This window comes from Epargyreus clarus, unplaced genomic scaffold (genome assembly GCF_041222505.1).
Source record: "Epargyreus clarus isolate Ecla_fem2 unplaced genomic scaffold, WU_Ecla_fem_2.2 ptg000024l, whole genome shotgun sequence".
In the NCBI taxonomy this organism is placed as follows: domain Eukaryota; kingdom Metazoa; phylum Arthropoda; class Insecta; order Lepidoptera; family Hesperiidae; genus Epargyreus; species Epargyreus clarus.
In genome coordinates this window covers 3,808,637-3,828,430 of record NW_027332231.1, presented here as the reverse complement: position 1 = coordinate 3,828,430, position 19,794 = coordinate 3,808,637, and the positions used below count along the sequence as shown (strand labels likewise).

The following is a 19,794-nucleotide window of genomic DNA, read 5'->3' as shown; positions in this document are numbered from 1 at the left end:
AATCGCGCTAGATTGAATGCGAAATGCAAACGAAAGAAGCGAAAGCCGCAGATAAATCGCTCCGGAATCCATTATATTCGAGCCGTATGTTTGTCAATAGGCCGGCTGATTGGGGCCTCCTCGACGCGCTGCGAGCCTGGTACAGCCCGTGATTTACGGGCCAGCCGCGCCACTTGGCGCTCTGCCCGAGCATCGAACCCGGACCGGAGTGCACTTTATACGAGAAAAATTGCTTGTGACGCGGAAATGTAATGCAGCTAGTTCGCAATACGAAGATATTAGTTCGGCCGGGCGCAAAACAAGATATATTGCTCGGTAACATACGCTCGAGTGCTCAGACTACCGTTCTACTATATTGACTTACATTGGCAAGATTAATCGTATATATAGGCGACATTTACAACAATAAATTAATACCATTACACAAAGTGGTCAGGTTGTCGTCCCTAAGTATTAAGTGACCGATTAATTCTATTCCTACGCCTATAATAAAGTCGGATATAGCCGTTCATTATTACGCTTGCCTTACGCAAATAAACTTTAATCATTAATGTTATTTATAGGAGTACAAACGCAGAAACTATTTGTCTGAACCGTAAAATAACAACGTTGTATAACTCTTAATCGATTCTGATGTAGTGTCGTTAATAGAGGCGTTGAAAAACAAGTTAAAGTTTGCTCGTGAGAAGCCGATGTTGACAAGAGCACTTTAAATACAGAATCAGTCACAAGTTAATCTGTCGTGAAGTGAGCCGGCGATAATGGGTGTCGAGAGATTATCTCACGCCCGGTGTAATGATGTAACTATCCGCTAGAACGAAATTATTGTTCGGAGGGTAAATTGCGGCACTTTATACGAAGCAATAATAGCGAATAGTGCATTATCGTGTTAAACATTGTGAACGGTAAATGATATTATTAAACATTGCAGGAGTTCGCGTGCGAACGAACAAAATGCGTTACAAACTTTACAAGTGATTCAACAAGTTGCAACTAACTTTTAGTAATAGGACTATATACTATTACTAAAAGTGAGACTATACTCTATATATAACTATACTCTATTTTATTAATATTTCGTAAAGAAGTCGTTTTGTTTAGATTCCGGGAAGGCATGTGTGAACGCGTGTACAATAAAACGACAAGGGTATTGCTCAATAATAGCTAATGCAATAGGTATATTGTGCTTAATGTTTAAAATGTTTTCAAAAAAGAAGATAATAATTTAACATTTCTTTACATGGTTTATCCCAATCTCTATTCTTATACATTCCTACACGGAGCTAAGAACTAAAATGACAATAAAACGTCAAATATTACAAAAAGAAGAGCGAGCGTAATCCAGATACCATGTGTTATGCGGATTACGTTCATATAAAATATTCTTGTATCACCGAGCATGGCAGTCTTTTTACACACGTAAATTCGGAATCCAATGAAAAGATTATGAAATACACCTGTCCCTTTCGCCCTTAGCATTAACAACGTCTATGAATGAGATGGAGTGGCGTGTGAACTTGAAAACGTCTGAGGATCTCGAAGGTATATTTTCTTTGTGAAGAAGGTGAGCGTAAATTGATTTGGATTGGAGTATTCGAGCTCGTCATCTTGGAGATGGATACTAATAACCAGTTGAGCGTGAAAGGACCCCGCGGCGACGCAATAACGTCGACCGGGATTAAATGGAAATTGTTGCTTCTTTAGAATTTCAACTGTAACGAGAAGTTCGAGACGAATTGTTCAGTTCGCTAATGTAGCTTTATTTTTTAATGTCCTAAAGTTCTTAGTCAACTTCTTTATCTTTTCCGCGATAATATTTTATAGCCAAGATTTTATTTTCCTTACATTTTAAGTAGTACTTAATCAAGTACTTACATAGTGTAATATTCTTCCAAGAAATATGCAAACTAACTTAGAATGCTGATTTTAAATGTAAATGTAAATTTTATTGCGGTTACAGTGTAGAATTCTGTGGTCGTGTTAGCAACATACGCGCCATTAGTTGGCTATCACGTTAAGTATTACTTAGCACCATAATATAAGACTGCCGTGTAACGGAACAGCTATCGTACAAATTGATTGACACATACTTGAAAAATCACATGTATTTTATGACCACCGTACCGTAGTATATATTAGGCAATTGGCTTTTCACAACAACGGGTGAATTGAAAATTATCCAATTATTTATAACATCGGATAAAGTGGTTTCTGAACAAAAAACGATATACGATGGAACGAAACGAAGTTAAAATATTCTACGTTATTAAGGTGTAAAAAGCTTTCACATTAATGAATTCAGTATTAATGGTGCGGTAATAACATCGGAAACAATTTAATACACAATAAAATACAATACCACACGACCGCTACCAGGAATTCAGAAATAAATTGGCGTCCGATATGATAGCTGAAATTACGAACGCAATGAAATACTCATTTGAACAAATTAGGACACGCTACGCAACGATATTATTTGGTATGAATGATAGATAATTTAATGAAGCTCGGTAGGAAATCGGCCGTAATTATTTTATGACAAGCAAATTGGTCAATAAATCAAATACAAACGCCATACACTCGCTTTAGAATCGATACGATACTAAGTGCCTCCAATTATATTATTAATATTATGTATTTATTGGACTAATGAATAAGGAATAAACAAAATGTCGCAAAATAATAATCTATCAGTACCATAACAAAATTGTAACGGGGCTGTCTCAGTCGGTACATTACTGTTTTTTTATATAAGCTTTTTTCGACGGACCATTTGTAAGTAGTTTAAGTAATGTTAAAACAAAAAATTGCCCTATCAATCTGTCTATAGGATTACATAATAAATAATAATTATCTTATTAAATATTTTAATATTGTGTCAATATTTCCTAATAGTTTTTAAGAAGCATTTATCGATTGTACCAGTATAAGACATTTGGGGAGAATTACTTTGAATAGGATTTAAGACTATTTATCCATGACTTAAGATAATAAGACAATAGATAAGCAAGATAAAGTATGTACAAGACTAGAAATGAATACATTTAAAAAAAAGGTAATACGACTTTTAGAAGAACAAAGCTTTTCTTTTGAAAACAAAGGGACATTATTAAATATGAGTATGAAATAAAAGCAGCAAACCAACTGAGACCGAGCACGTTGTATTGTTGTCCCGTTTTATCTCGAGCACTTTGAAAGCTATCTCACTCGTCCGCATGCCGTTCGTTGTGTACTCAACGAGGACCGAGGAAAATGGGAATCGTACGCGGAAAAAACAAACATATTGAATTTCGGTGTTTGTTCGCTTCAACTTTTAGACTTTTAAAATTTGTCCGTTTATATAAAAACACGTTATTTAAACAGTCATTGATTTATTCTCATCTAGCTGATTGTAGTGAAATGAAAAGATGATTAGATACATGGCTACAAATTATTCGAATTTTACTATCTTAATTCTACATACATATTATACGCATTTTAAAATGCGGTTTCTTGCAACAAAAAAAAACTAAAAACAAAAACCTTGTGGTGACACTCATTTACCAGGAGGCTAGAAGTGCCGAGTAATAAAATCCGCGTGAGCTCATTTATGTCGTAATGGTAAAAAGTTCAACATCCAATCTTTCTTTTAATAATTAACTATATTCCGGTAGTACTAGCATGCTTATAGAATACAAATATATAAATAAAACTTATAAATACATACTAAGTGTTTAAAGCATACATTTTCAATTGCTTTAAGACAATAGTGTAAATTTTATAAATACCTACATGCTTAAAAGTTAAGTATGTAGGAAAGTATAAAACGTCATTGTATGTAACTATGTAGGTATTCAGTCAGTGATGTCATCTGCTTGTTGATTAATCTTGCCTGTTTTTATGGTTGAGTAATTATTACTCTTAAAGTGCGATATTATTGACATAGTATTTTTCAATTTCCATTAAGTAATCCTATTTGTATTGGGTAAGATTTTTTATAAAATTCTCACGTTCTATGCAGAACTCTGTTTATATATTTCCTTGTGATTTCTAATTACTGTTACTATAATTATGCTCTGATAGGCACACTACTGGCTACGAAATGCTTAGATTCGAACCCTGGACCTCCGGTATGTTGCACCGAATTTGATACCACTGTTCTTTACTAGTATTTATCGAACAAATATAATTAGTATGTTGATAAATTTACAACTATGCGTCTTGTTAGTAATAGCAATTATGAATGCTCGACACGATAAGAGAATCCTATATAATAACACGTGCAAATATCGGTACGTATACATATCGCATTAATAAAATAAAGTTACAAGCCAAAAACAAATAAAGCTGAATACATATTTACGCCCATCTTACAGAGTAATGTATTATCAGGAATTTAATATAAGCATAATTATGAGATAAGTAGATAGTAGGCGGAGGGTCTTACCGTTCCCAAGTTGATCTATCGGTGACTCGCGATGGCAATCCGAAACAGGCACAATCCATTCAGCACTATGAAGCACTATAGTTAACACTGACACTTGACAAGTAGCGGCACGATCTCAATGCACCATCACTAGAACACTCGCATGCCGCCGGCGATCCTCGCGCGAGACTGCTCGGCTCGACACACCTACGAAGAGACAAAAGACATCAGCATACACTACACACCACAAGAGTATTGGAGCATTTGTAGCTCGCACAAGTACCGTATGCTAGTAACGCGATTCGGCCCAGTGACAACGAACGCGCGTCACGAGTGCACGCTACACGAATACTGAGCGGGGCCGACTAGGCGATTAAGCGACTACGCGCGGAACCGAATACGCGCGATCCGAACGAGCCTCGACTTGACTTGAGCCTCGAGCGGAATTCAAATCGCGATACTCAACGCTCCTCGCGCGGCAACAACCATTTCACGCTCCACTAAGTGAAAGAGTAAAGTGTAAAATTACACACAAACAAAATTCTTCGCCACCATACAACGAGCGACGACAGTTTTTAGTTTAATAAAATAGTTACAGCTTGATCTTGGTTTGTCTCTATATACATTTTATGTAAATACGTTAACGCCTGATCGAACATAGTTCTTTTTTTGCACCTATTCCGTATTTGTAATTATTTTTACATGATATGTTCTGCGTTTTTGTTCAGTGAAAAAGCATGCGGTCCTTGGGCTTGAGCACGCGGTACTCATAAAACTAAAGATAGAAAGAGAAGCACGGTTCGACGGTCGGCAGCGAGCGATGCAACGTGGCACGAAGAGGCGAGGGGAAAGGGGGCTCGACAGGAACATGGCTTCCAAAATTATTACACAAACATTTATGCATGAAGGGATAACAAAATGTTACCTCAGCTAGATGCTACACGGTTCCTATTGGGGCATATTTATTCATAGCGCTACGCGGCATAAAAGAAACCCGATTGATAATTATAAAAAGTTGTTACACTGTAATTGGACACATGACAGCTTGGCCAGCCGCGCGGGAGGCGGTGATAAAACCATTTTTTTCTCATGTGTGCGTCCGAGAAAACATGTGAGATAATAAAAAAGTTATGTTTGATCGTTCGACTCGTAAAGTTTATTTGTGTAATACATTCTTTAAACAAACGGATAATTACAGAGCGTTTTATGGGCGGTTACGGAGCTCGGCGGGGATGAATAAATTTATTGCGGTAGATCCGTGGAGTTCTTGTGTTTTCCTGTCATTTACTACCCACGATTATAAAAGGTAGCTACATAGGTACTTTTATCTTATTTTCAAGTGCAATGTTAACTTCTCTGGAACGCGTATTTAAATTGACTTCAATTAAATTAAATTCATAAAAGAATAAATAGTGATAATATAAACAGAATGTTTTTAAAGATTGGGAAGGTTAAAAGGTTACATCAGAGTTATAGAAGGAATACAGTGTTTTTATACACACCGATTCTAATTGAAACATTCGAATATCCAGTAAAGTTTATAAAACATCTCGAAAATGGAATGTTAAGAGAAATGTTTGAAATGAATTTTAAGTCAGGTAAGGTAAGGTGGTAAAAGTTATCTAATTATTATAAATATTATTTATAAGTTTTGTATTAAAACTGAATTCTAACAAAATAATAGCTAAAACTTTAGTCTTCAAATATAATAACTTAATAGCTAAGTCCTAGACACTTGTTAGAACGATCAAATTAGCATAAACAGCCAGTAGAAAATAAATCTAATGGAAATAGCAGTTACCTCCTCTGAACAAAGGTTATAACAGATGAATAAGTAAAGACGCCCCACGTTGTTCGTGGGAATTATCGGTTATTACACTTATTACTGTTCATGCATGACGTAATAGTTTCTAATAACGGTAATAAAGCGATCGTTTCAATCGAATATTAAACGTTGAAATCAATGCTTAAAGGAAAAGGCATATTTGTAAACAATAATAGCTGAGCGCACGAACAATAATACTGACATATTTTATACACCATTAAAGCTGAGCTGCAAATTGATATATTATATTGGAGATAAGTGAGTTAATACCGTAATAGAAGCTCGGTAATCTCGAGACGACGGAGACCTCCTCGGAGGAGGTTATTTAATCACAGCGGCTGACATAAAATGAATGAATGGGCTCTATCGTTCGTTACATAAGTATGCGGCAAAGTGACAGATTAGATAAACCTCTCAGAAAAATAGTGAAACGACGTTCACATATTGCTCGTGGCGATACATTTTGTACGTTCACACTATTTGCTCTCCCTCTTTGATAAAATACGAAAGAGATTTTAACTATGTATTCAGATATTCGAGGAGCAAGAAATATTTTCCGATATATTCCCCGCGATACGATTCGTATTGTAGAGCGCAGATATTTCTCATATTCTTTTGTTGGGATCACCGCGGTTGGCTCTTTGTTATTTGAGTTATAGGAAGACTTACTGAATAAGAAAAACTGAAGCATTATTCAAGAGCCGAAGGGAACACGAAGAACTTTGCGGCGGAGGAAATGCGACGTCGTAAAAGATTTGTTTTAATAAAGTACACATAGAGGGGCTTTGTGTAAAAAGAAACAAAAGGGTAGCTCTTTTGTAAACGTTTTGTAGCCGTTATAATTGAATAGAATGGAATTTCTAACTCAGTTTTAATGAGCGTCGCGATAAGGTTTAATTAACATACGAGCACTCAATTAGCGTCAGTTGAATGGCAGATGGCGGGAGCATTGTATGAAAAGACACATGTTCACTGGCGACGGGGGATCCAGTAGCCTAATGTCTATTGACATTGTAATCTAAGCCTCGAGACGCTGAGCTGCCCGCAGGGAGTATTTGGGAATCTCGACATTTATCGGCACCGTAAAGAATTTTTGATGACTTAGAAAATAAAGTCGACAGTTTCTCTTTTAACCTACATGAACAGGAAACATAGTTGGGACCTTAAATAAACAAAGGTAAACGTGTGGTTAAAATAGATACCGTATTTTTGACAAAACGTGAAAGGTTGAAGTTTGACTCACACGACTCACTGTGGCTGAGTAACAATACTGTATCTTTAACACTAATAGTTCTTTATCGGCTTAAGTTGATTCACCGATAAACATAGGGTGTCCCTTCGGCTTTCCGAGAACCGACCTCGTATCGCCGGATGAACCGCTCCATCCGTCCGAATCGAACAATGCACACAATGGAGCGTAAGAGATACCGGAAACTATAATCAACATGGGCCTACTTCTAAACGCATACAGATTGTCGGATCCTTCGCTACGTCATCGAATAAAGGACCATTGCGACAAAACGATCAGATTTGATCCGGTTTTTATAGCCATAACAAAGAACTGCCATTGATATAGACGGTGGTTTAAATTAGAGTTTATCTAATAAATTATGTTGAATAAGTTTAAGTTTTACTTTAGTAAAGTTTACAACGAAGTAATGGAATGTCCAACTGATATGATTTGACTGATATGGGACTCATGAAACGTCTCGTGCCTCATCTCAAAAGTACAAAATTATTTACAGAGGAATACGGTTATCGTAAATTGTATTATGATAAAAGGTAAGATGTACTTAAAAATCAGACAGTTGTATTATCACGAACTACTTTAAATATGTACAAAATCCTTAAAAATGCTACCAGGGTAACATACACAAAGAGAGTTTGAAACGTCTCGCTTTATTGCAGACAAAACGTGTGACTTTACACCACGATACCCTTTTTACCTACGCTTTGATAAAACGATTTCCCCTCGTGTTTTGAAACGAAGTTATTATGTTACGCCGATGGTAGATATAATATTACAGCCAGCTAAACTTACGTGTTAATCGGCCTCATTCACCGCAGAATGATTGTTTTTGTACGCTCGTCCGTTCCGAATCGATTGAAAATCGCTTCGTGTGGTATTTTTTACTTGTGCACCTTTTGTACTTTTTAGAGCTAACAGAGTTCAGAATTTCGAGGTAAAACGTTTCGGTTTGATTGTTTGTAGCATTTCATCAGTAAATACATTGCTTTTGTGTTAAGTTTTGAAACTATGAGCACATCTACACACATCTACATGTACTCCTGCGTTATAATAATCAGCAGTTTGTTTTGATGAGCATTTTATTTTGTGTTTTTAATTTGAAGGATGTAGTAAAGTAGACGCCAGACTTTCATGATATGCTCCAACATAAATGACACATCACGCAATGACATGTTAGGGTTCATTTACATCTACAGACTTAAAACGTGTCAGACGCGTGCCGTGGCAGACAAAAAAACATTCTCCCGTACAATGTATAATTTAGCTATATCTGCTGCCATTACCTGTGTCTGAAAGTTCAGTCGGTAGATATAAACCAGGACGTATTGCCTTAAGATAAACCTGGTCTGTTGGATTTGAACCACTTAATGGTTGCCTGCATGCTCGTTTGCTGCGTCTATTACACAAAAAACACCTTGTTTTACTTGTCCTGTCCCAAGTATCTGCGCTTGATAACGCGAGCTGACAGCGCCATCAATCACAGCAGAGTGAGTGGCCGATCGGGTGTGGTGTCGCGTTGCAGTGCGGTTATCGGCTACAAATTGCTGTCGCCCCGTTCATTTACTCGTACAATTTACTTGCTCACTTTAACAGGATTTGTTGGAGGGATTGAAAGTGGCAAATCATCTTTTATTTGCCGATCTGTCTATCAGTATCTGACAATTGGAATAATTAATTCGATTATGTTGGCGAAATTGCTTTAGAACCTGAATGTCTACATTCTAGACCTGTTAGATGCTGAATATCGTTTAGTTTTGGACCTAGCTCGCTATTTTTTGAAAGTACATCGTTATATTACTTAAGTTATGATAAAAATCAGAGTTAATTTGATTTAACATCAACGCAATTCACTAGAATAGGTTAAAGGTTAATTAATGTTAGGATGATAATTTGAACATTAGATACCGAGCTTATGACGTAGCATATGTATATAAGTTCTTATAATATATTAACTTTATTACGCATATAAATTATTTATACGTATTATTTACTATTTCCTCAATAATATCTCATCAATAAATTATAAGTAGTTAAATTTATACAATTACACAATATACGAGCGTCTTATTCAAACATGAGCCTGTTCAGCCTTGGTAAGCATTACAATGCCTTCAAACTAAGCGCAAAAAGTAATAAATATAACATTGAGGATTTAGAATGAGTTTTAAGTAATTCTGGCGAATTTTGGCAATGTTATATGAATACTAATGCCATAGAAGATAATTCTGGCATAAATTATACGGGCTAAGGTTACCAAGTACACAAACATTCGCAGCTAAGCCGCGGTAATTAGTTGTCCTTTCAGTGCCTATTGTTCCTCTGCCGTCTAAGGCTTCTTTCTCGAGCTTATTGTTTTAACTCTTGAACCACGTTGCTCCGTTCCTTTCTTGCTAATCTGTGTTACCTATTTTTAAGTAGTTTGAACGAATTTGTTCTTGTGAATATTTTCGTATTATAACTTTTTACTGGGCTTTGTAAATCGAATCCATACTAATATTAGTATAGTCCGCGTAAAACTACTAGTCCGCTCTGAATATAGAAATGAATCGCGTCACTATAGCAAGTTGTATGACTACACCTGCTCGCAACAACTTCAGAGCGGACTAGCAGTTTGGCGCGGACTATACTAACATCACTACTAGTGTTAGGTTGTACAATATTCTATGCTAACGTCATAGCTAGATTATTATCATCTCGCGTGTTTTGAATAATCTGTTGTCTTAACTACTACGAGTTAAATCATTACATAATTGGAGTCACGATTACTGTTATTAAAATGTGAAACAATGTAACAAAACGTGTATTTTTTAGGGTTTCGTAGTTAAATGATCGGAGCCATTTTATTGGCAGACTACCGCTACTTATATAGAAAAGTTAAGTTACATTATTGCGTTCTACGAACTGCTATTTGAGAGATAAAAATAAGTTTATTTAAACAAAGTGCCTTGTGGGTATTAAGGTAGATTTTCTTAATAATAATGTAGAGGTTTCAATACACCTTTTTAAAAAATAGATCAATAAACTTTCGTGTGCTAATGGATATTTTTGATTATGGACTATATTGAGTCATTTGACCGCAGAAATTACTATGATTTACTTATTCGTCGGTGTTATCGTGGAATATACGCTTTTTTTGCTGTTAGTCCTACGGAACCTTTCACAATCCTTGTCCAACGTGCACTTGGCCGTTTTGTTCCAACAATATTAATGTTAGACCATATTGCACACCTCTAATACGTTCATAACTCACGCAAGACAATGAACTACTTACAAGCGTTTATACTTAGATTATCGATAAGATACGATCAAGAATCAAGATAAACATGACGAGAACAAAACAGAACAAACAGGAACACGTGAGATTGAAGCAGGAACAAAAGGTACAAATCCGATACGAAAAGCATTTGCGGGAATCTGATTTTACCTATACTACGAATACCTCGTAATTCCGAGAATACTTCTAGATAAGGGGAAATTGTATAATGGAATTATTATACTTAGTATTACATACATTTATGTTGATATATTTCCTTGCATACATAATACACAAAATTAACACAATACTGTGAACAATAATATTTTTACAATTCAGATTACACAATTGTTTTGTAATATCGTCAAATATTATTACTCAATATGATATCAAATGAACGAACGCTTGTTTTTAATTTTTAACCGACTTCAATAAAGGAGGAGGTTACTCAATTCGACCGTAACTATATATGTTTATTTTATGTTTGTTCAGCGATATTTTTAATAAAATAAGTACTAAATTTTCAAACAATTGAAAAAATGTAAACGCTTATTAAATGCGATTAATATAGCTCGTTTATCTCCAAAGTATGAAAAGGGGACAGAATTTCATTTTGTAAACCGCATCAACGCCATTCTTAATTGCAAGCGCGCATATTTTGATCACACAAACCGACATTTGGCGATATACAATAAAACCAGTGAGATTCGAACCAACAGGCGACAAGCGGCGCTGTGACGAATTTGAACGCCCCAAACAATTTGGACAATACAGCGAACAGCTTTCGCGACCCTAGGCCAGCGCTCCCCACGGTCCCCCACAGCCATTCGCGACACACTAGGGTTGTCAACATGTTAACGTATTAAAAATAATAATGAAAATATTATTAATATGATACAAAAATATTAAGTCCATTGTATTTTTTTTTATTTCCAGTTACAAAAGGCAGACGCAGATTTATTTTTTGGACGTCTTGTGTCAAGCTCAATACAAGTTTATGCGGTCGCAACTCTTGTCCTTCAGCCGCCATCTTGAAGAAGGAGTGAGAATTGTTTTTGTGCTTTTTCAGGGAAAGAGGTCGTACTTTCGTTATTAGGTATATTAAATAAAAATAAAATTTTATAAATATTACCTTTAATTCATGTAATTTTTTCCTACTTCAAAAAGTTAATAAAATTCAATAATTAGGTATAACTTGCAGTGTTCAAATATCATACATAATGTAACATACCCTTACGGTTTGACCATGCATATTGGTAAGATCAATACGAGTATATAGGTAGATATAATATTTTTATCTATGGCTGGCAGCCCTATTCCAACATTTATTTTTCTCGAAATGAAGCGCGCAGCCCCGCTATCTCTACAAACAAATTACAAATCGTTTTATAAAAAGGTTTCCATTTTAACAGAGGGCTTTTTGTGAATTCTTTTACGTTGTAGAGTGCTTAAGATAGGTCTTCTGAAAATAAAGTAAACAAAATAACTTTGTAGTATTTGTAATGAGATTTCATACCCGTCTAGTAGGTTTAAAAAGGTTGTAGAGTAAATCTCTTTATGTATTCATAAGCTACCTATTTCTGCCTTGCAACAATGTTAAGCGCTGCTGTGTTCTGGTTTGACTGTTGTGGTTTTTCTACACATACAAGGTGTTTCAGCTTAGTTCAAAGTCTTCAGAGGAGTCATATCGTTACAATTAATATCGTTTCTGGACTAGATAACATTACAAAAAAAAAACACTCCGCAGTCGAATCAAAATGCAGACAGATTAAACATTTGCATCGAATAATTTCTTCTAATTCCTAACCCAAAAAAAAACAACATTCAGTTTTTTAAAGTTTTTTTTGCAATATGGTCTAACTGCCAGTCACTTTAATAATTCATTACTACACCTCTAAAGTATAAACTATAAAATAGAGTAGTACATTATGTATACGTTTTCAAGTAATAATAAAAGCTTTTCGCAACAGAACTATTCAGATACAAGTTAATGGTATTAACTTCGCTTAAGCCCCTCTAAGCCTGAGATTTTGAGCGCTCCTTTCAAAGAAAAACATTATTAGGAATAAGTAGTGGCGAAATGTTTTTGCACGAAGTAAATTAGAAATTATCTGAGTAATTGGGGATTATCGGCATTACTTTTATGGAATTCGTGATAAGATGCATTTGACGTTATTAGACGATTTTTATTACAAATTAGTGATATTGTTTATCTATACAACTTTACATAGGTATTTATTATTATTGAATCAATGTAATTTTAATATCTTTTTATAAATACTACTTACTTCGCATAGGTTAACAATAGTATAAAATCCGTTATTCTTCCGTCTTACGTGGTTTTACTAAGAATAAAAATATTTTTATTTTATCTTCTAGCTCAATTTATTTTAACCATAATACTTACAACTAGTGAACCTCGGCCACAGATGCGCCACTACCCCTGAGGACTAAGCTGGAACGCTTCGGAAAAGTCTGTCTCCCTTACCACACCTTTAAAACCGCAACACAGTAGCGCCTAACACTGCTGTTATTAGGTAGAAATAGTTCCAATGCATGCCAGAGTTACATGCATATTTATTTGAGCAAAAACAACCTACAATCAATAATCTTGTAACATAAGTATGTATATGTATAAGCGTATTTATAAAAAAAGTTTAATTTGCTGCATTCATGGCCTCACGATAATGAGGTCGTGCTATCTATACGAACCACGAGTACTGACGACTTGATTTGTGGCTCCCTTGGCCGACAGGTTAGTGCATTAGCATGCGCATTGCACGCTCAACGTAATTACTGCACGAACGTAAAATAATATTTCATACGAGAAACTCGGATCACACGTCCAAAGCTGTTTAACTTTGAAACAACCTGGGAAACGGGAATCATTCCTTTGGATACATCTAAGATATATTCGAAACTTTCTGAAGAATCTTACAATTAATATGATTGAAACGGTTGTAAAGTTTAAATAGTATACATACTAGTACATTATAGTACTACTTGAAAAACAAAACATTTTGAGAAAATAAAATCTTGCGATATATAAATTCAATCTTGAAATGTAGCATACCTTATCCGACCAATATGTGGTCAAGTATGAGTTACATTTGTAGTTACAGGTGTTGTTGCTAGATTTTTTACTAGTACCTAACACTCTCGTAGTACGTAGAGACTTTTACTGTATAAGTAAAAGAGACTTTTACGGTAATGTATAAGTCTCTACGTTAGTGCATTATTATTTAATTAAAAATATTTATTTAAGTAAAAGATAATTGTTGCTTTATTGCTTGTGCTGCTTATAATACACTCTGTAATGACTGACAATAAGACCACCATTTCACTTGGAAGTATATAACACGCCGCAAATTAATATAAAAATATCTGAGAAAAATCCGACGATCGTAACAAACAATCCTTAATCTAGCGCTACGTTTACGACATTTATTTACTCAATCATATCGTATATCTTGAGTGTAAACTGTTCCATTCTCGCTTTTCTTTGTGATAATACAAGAGCTTCGTATAAAGATTCCCAGCGTCGACGTTAAACAAGAAGAGATTTTATTTAACGCGTGTGTTGTCACGACGCGCGTTCCATTATGTAAAACGTAATAACCGAATTTCGTATTCATGTTACATTACAATATTTCCGGTGGTGTGCCTTGAAATATGAAAAATATGTAGAATGAGGGGTGTAAGATTTTTGGAGGTACACCTTTGGAAGCCGTTTTGGCGTTCTTTTAGCCTTATATTTGAGTCATAATCAGAAAGTGACGTTGATTTTAAAATGTATGTCGATATTTCAATTATTAATATTTGAAGAACAAAACAACACAGATTGTTTTAATTCGAACGCCACGATTTGATATTTTTATTGCACCTTTAATCAGTTTGGAAATAAGCTGACACCGAATCATTGAAATATGCGCACTTGCATAGTTCCTTACACAGATTAAAATCCAACAAAACTATCGCCCGAAAAAAGCCTGTAGTTTGCGTGGTCTATTAGTTATATTAAAAATGGTGTGCACTGTCTACATTTTATTCTATACTCCAAGGCAAGCCGTATCGAAACAGTTTCACGTTCCGCGGCCTCCATAAACCCCTCGGTTCGATCCCCTCTGAAAAGGTTCTCGATCTTGTTCACTCGCACTTGAGAACACTTTTGATCTTTCTTTTGATATCTATAATATTTATATTTTCGCCGCTGAAGCGGAATCCATTTAGAATAAATGATATAGAGCGTTAGCTTTGCCTGCAAGGGCCCGTCGTCATTGGAACGTGAATAATCACGAATTCTATTAAGCTTCACCGTAATCTCATTTTATTTATGAGTGGCTCTCTTTAGAGGTTTTTAGGGTTCTAAAGGATGCCGATGGATCCCTATTAGTCTTTTTACTATACGTCCGTTGTCCTCTATCCGTCACGGCGCTGTATATCTTGAACCTTAAGGTAGACTTATAGATTTTCTGTGTGTATGTCTGTATTTATTACCCTAGCTGCCAACACGACCATGTTTAAAGAAAGGACACAGAGCTATCTCGTGAAATATAATAGATAGACACTTGAAATTCTAATAAAATGTGTATTAAATAATCATAGTCCATAGTAGCACGTGACAAAGTAAACTAACGTTACAAATAAAAAGGCTTCCCTTATAAGAAACATGTTATTTTCCGCGTTTTTGCTCGATCTCATTTACTAAACAATTTTTAATACAAAATGTTAAATTGATACGGAACCATTAGTTTACGAGACCGACTCGCGCTCATCTGTTTTTATGACGGTTGCTATTGGCTCGTTACTTTCAAAACCGATGGTTATTTGACTCGTGAGAAAGTCCCGTACGCGGTATATTCCGCCGGTAATATATATATATTCCGCCGCTCCTCCGGTTAAACAAAACTACTGTTTATTATTTCACGTTACCCGCTGGCCGGTCTCGAGTGCTTGACGTTTTTATTTTCAAGCGTCTCGGGTTACTTTTTATAGTGTTTATGAGCGCTGATGCGAAAATCTACTTATATTACTGTGAGATATATAGCCATTAAACCGTGTCGTTGTCAAAAGGACTTCATTGAAAACAAAAGCTTTACTTTACTAAAAAAATGCAACAAAATTACATTATATTGTTAAGTTTTAACGATGCATAAAACAAATATTTAATCTACAATAATTCTACATCATAAAGATTATATTTTTGTGTAATATAAGTAGGTACATATACTTAATTTTATAAAAGAAACAAAATGTGAACGCATGATTGCAGACGAATTTGAACAAAACCTTGGATATTAAAAATACCAACCCCGCATCAAAATCTTGGCGAACTTTGTTGCAGGGTTGTAATTTATTACGAAATAATGTACCAAAGAAGACATAATTAGGGGTATTAAAATCGGAACAATGATTTTTTTCGTCATGTTCATTGACGTTTTAATTTTACATTAAAATGGCCGCCAAATTGCGGCTGAAAATGGCGACCTTATTTCTTTGACTAGGTATCCCTAGGCTGTAATTAGATTTACTTTTATAAACGCCTCCGGTGCAAAACATGCTTAATTACTAAAGTAATTACTTTAAATATACTTTGTTTGTAATTAATTATCATATTAAACATATACCTACTGTAAAGTTCTTAATTCAAATAAAAGTATAAGTAATAGGTACTATAAGCCTACTCTTAAAGATAATAATATGAAGGAAGGCATAAATGAATTGAATTATTACATCATTCGATTTTCAAATACCGAACGCTGAGTTTAATTATGTTTATTTTGAATTTCATAACTCGACTATAGCTATTATTAAATGATGATTGATTGATATGATGATGTACAAAGATAAGCATAAAAATCAACATTTATATTATTATAAGAACCTAAGTATTGTGAAATTATGAAGAGCAAGAAGTTTGTTATTTTATTTTTACAATTTAATTGTTTTATTTTAGATACCTTAATGATATTGATCCGGCACACAAATACGATAAACTCATTTATACCTTACGTGTAAAAATCAGTAATATTGTCTACTCTCCAAGCCTCACAGTTATGACTATTACATTTACATTACAGACACATAATATAATATGTTTGCCATTATTAGATAAGACTTGAAAGAAGAAAGCTAATCGTGTAAGTATAACTGTAATAATGTTATGGAGACTTTTACTTAATTTACTCTCGAGATTATATCTGGAGGCACGGCAGTGCCACCGCCAAGTCGAGCCTAATATATTTACTGATTTAATTTAAAAATCTGAATTAACGTATCTTTGCTACTTAAATCAGTTTTTATTTATATTTCTGGAAAACAAAAGTTTGTGCTATGAAATCAATTTTAAGGTTAAGAACATTTTTTGTTGAAAAATAAATCCTTATTAAGTATTTTTGTATTCTTAAGTATTGTATTTATTTTTAAGAATATAATAACACATAGCACATGAATCTATTTATACACACACAACTCCAAATACAATAAAATTATTTGATCTGTGAAATGAAATGAAATGAAATAAAACATTTATTACGAAACAATAAATGAGTACCTACTTGGCCGCTTGGCCTACGGGCATTGGGTTTTATTTCATTTAACTTTATAATGCATTTACTCGTCTGTGTCCAACTGGCAACTATAATATTGATAATTGGAATCTGAATAATCACAGACATAATACATAATTACTAAGAACTTGTGCGTAGATTGTAAGATACATGACACCTCTAGCTTTATTATTATGTTCATCCTTACATTGTAATAACAATGTTGACTTAAAGTAAATTAGTTACACGAGGAATAAAGTTTTGTATAAGATTCTCAACAATACCAGGGGGCAATAAAAAGGCACAGTCTTCACACAATATGTAGTTACGCCTATAATATTTAATTTTAGCTTAAATGTCACAAGTTTAATTATAGCGATACAAGATTCCACATGGTCTTAACATGCAAAACATCTTGAACCGATGCTCCGAGAGATTGTCTGATAAGCAAGTTTATATGAATATCAAGTGCACCCACGCGTATCAACTCCGGTACGAACGACATTATTAAGCCAAATAGTTCTCTTTAGTTTTATGCTCGCCTAGTACCGACCTAATAAATGCGATGGCGGCGCGCAGATAACGAACATAAAATATGTTTTTATCTATCTCGCCGAGATAAACTAAATAAGAAGTAGTCTGTGTTTGATATATATTTTCAACCTTACCGCCTTTTCTATTTCAATATGATTAGATAGGCAGCTTACAAAGGGCTCCCTACTTTTTATTTTATCAGATGTTATGCTGCAGAAGTTTGTGGCGTGTTGAAAGAGGATAACCTGACTTTTATATTATGAAAATACTATATCATATTTTCTTGTTTCTCTTTATTTTGACACTGAATTGCTTCAGTGTACATTAAAGTATAATTTTATAAATATATTCGTGATTATATCAGCGAAATTGTGTTAAATTAATGACACAAATTTGAAATTGATTTCACGACAGCACATTCGGCGAATCATGAAATGCTAATGCAAAAATCAATTCTATTTAAGTATTCATTCTCCGAACACGAACGCTGACAATACATTTACAGTGGTTGTCAGATAGATAGAGGTGTTTTGTAACCAACGAGTTCTAAGTAAGCAAATTTGATTACTACAACAAAGTTGATGCGCGGCAAATTTGCTTTGCTTAATACGACGTCAATCCCCGCTGGGGCAGGTAAAAGCGGAGTAATTATCTAAGTGAAGACGCTTATTGTGAGTCCATCACCCGTCAACCACAATAAGGAGGAAATAATTGCCGCAGGTTGTATAGCACGTTCGATACGAACAAAACCAATTTGTGTCCGCACGAAGTGGGTTCGTACCGGCGCACCGTACGTGCGTGGCGTTGTAGGTGTTTATTAGCACTCACTAGTGATGGTCGAGTGTCGAAATGCACGATCGAATTACGCAATTAAAAGACACTGTTTTAATCATCGTTCAATATTTGAAAATTGTATGAAGAAATATTATACAAATAAATAAAGTACAGCTTTTGTCTAACAAGTAAAATTTTAATAGTATTTGTATTGCTTTTGTTTCACAATTTCGTACTTTTCAAATATAGAATACCTAATACAGAAATGTATTTTTCTAAATCCGTTAAACCCAGAAAAGACAATACTACATATCTCACTCAACAAATCCTCATGAAATCCCCTGTGGAAACTTTTAATGTAAGTCGAACACAGATTTTCTTCGACTTATCGTTAGAATATAAATCCATTCGTCCATCTCTAGTCACTTAGATAGTGTAGGTATGTATGCGGTGGCTATGTGGTCTGTGGACGCGGGCCGATTCGCCCCGCAAGTCACGACCCTCATAGGTCACTCGATATCGCGCCGCTAATCTCGAATTCTCGACACTCACTACACGTGTTCCCGCACCCATACTGATCGCTTTTGTTCTAATTAATTAATCGGGGTGCTACGGGACTCCCAAATCATATTCATTAGAACAAGGAAACGTATTTCGATTTGGTCGATACGAATACCCGCCGAGTTGGAAACAAAGTAACATTTGGCGGAAATCCAAGCTCACTTATAATTTGATTTAGCGTACTCGCATGACCAAATTAAGTCTCACAAAGTTTTTCTGTTGTAATGCCAACTTTTATATCACTTTAAAAACTCCTGACTCTGAAATATCACTTCATTCATTTAGTTGAAATAACAGGGAGCCACGCAGTCAATAAACGATATGAATCACTGCGGGACGAATGAAAAGATTATCTTGAAACTGTTCGCGGACGTGTCTAAACATTGTTGGCGGCGATCCAAAAACATGCTCATCGCAATCATAGAACACGCAAACATCATTTAGCGACAAATTCACCGTGTACCAGAAAATATCTATAACGACATTACGCTGCGATATTGGTACTTTTGAGAGCATGCGGGATCGTGAGTAACAAACGATCTCGAAACGTTCCGGTGTCGAGCGGTTTCTCGGTCGCACATTTTTGCTCGCTCGTTAAACGATTGATAAAATATAGCGAATAAAACGAGTCAACAAGGAGCTCGG

General features: G+C 35.0%; 1 protein-coding gene across 3 annotated transcripts in view; it reads right to left on the bottom strand.

Moving 5' to 3' along the window:
* The window catches only part of LOC140752599 (uncharacterized), a 181,988-nt gene that overhangs the window by 136,450 nt on the left and 25,744 nt on the right, over positions 1-19,794 (bottom strand). The window contains exons 1-2 of one of the 3 annotated variants that reach the window (XM_073086947.1): positions 4,689-4,867; positions 4,427-4,612 (exon numbers count right to left, since the gene is read on the bottom strand). The gene's annotated coding sequence lies outside the window, so the exon portion shown is untranslated. Of the gene's footprint in view, positions 1-4,426; positions 4,868-19,794 lie in introns of those variants that run through there. The other 2 variants (XM_073086946.1, XM_073086948.1) reach the window with 2 other exon arrangements.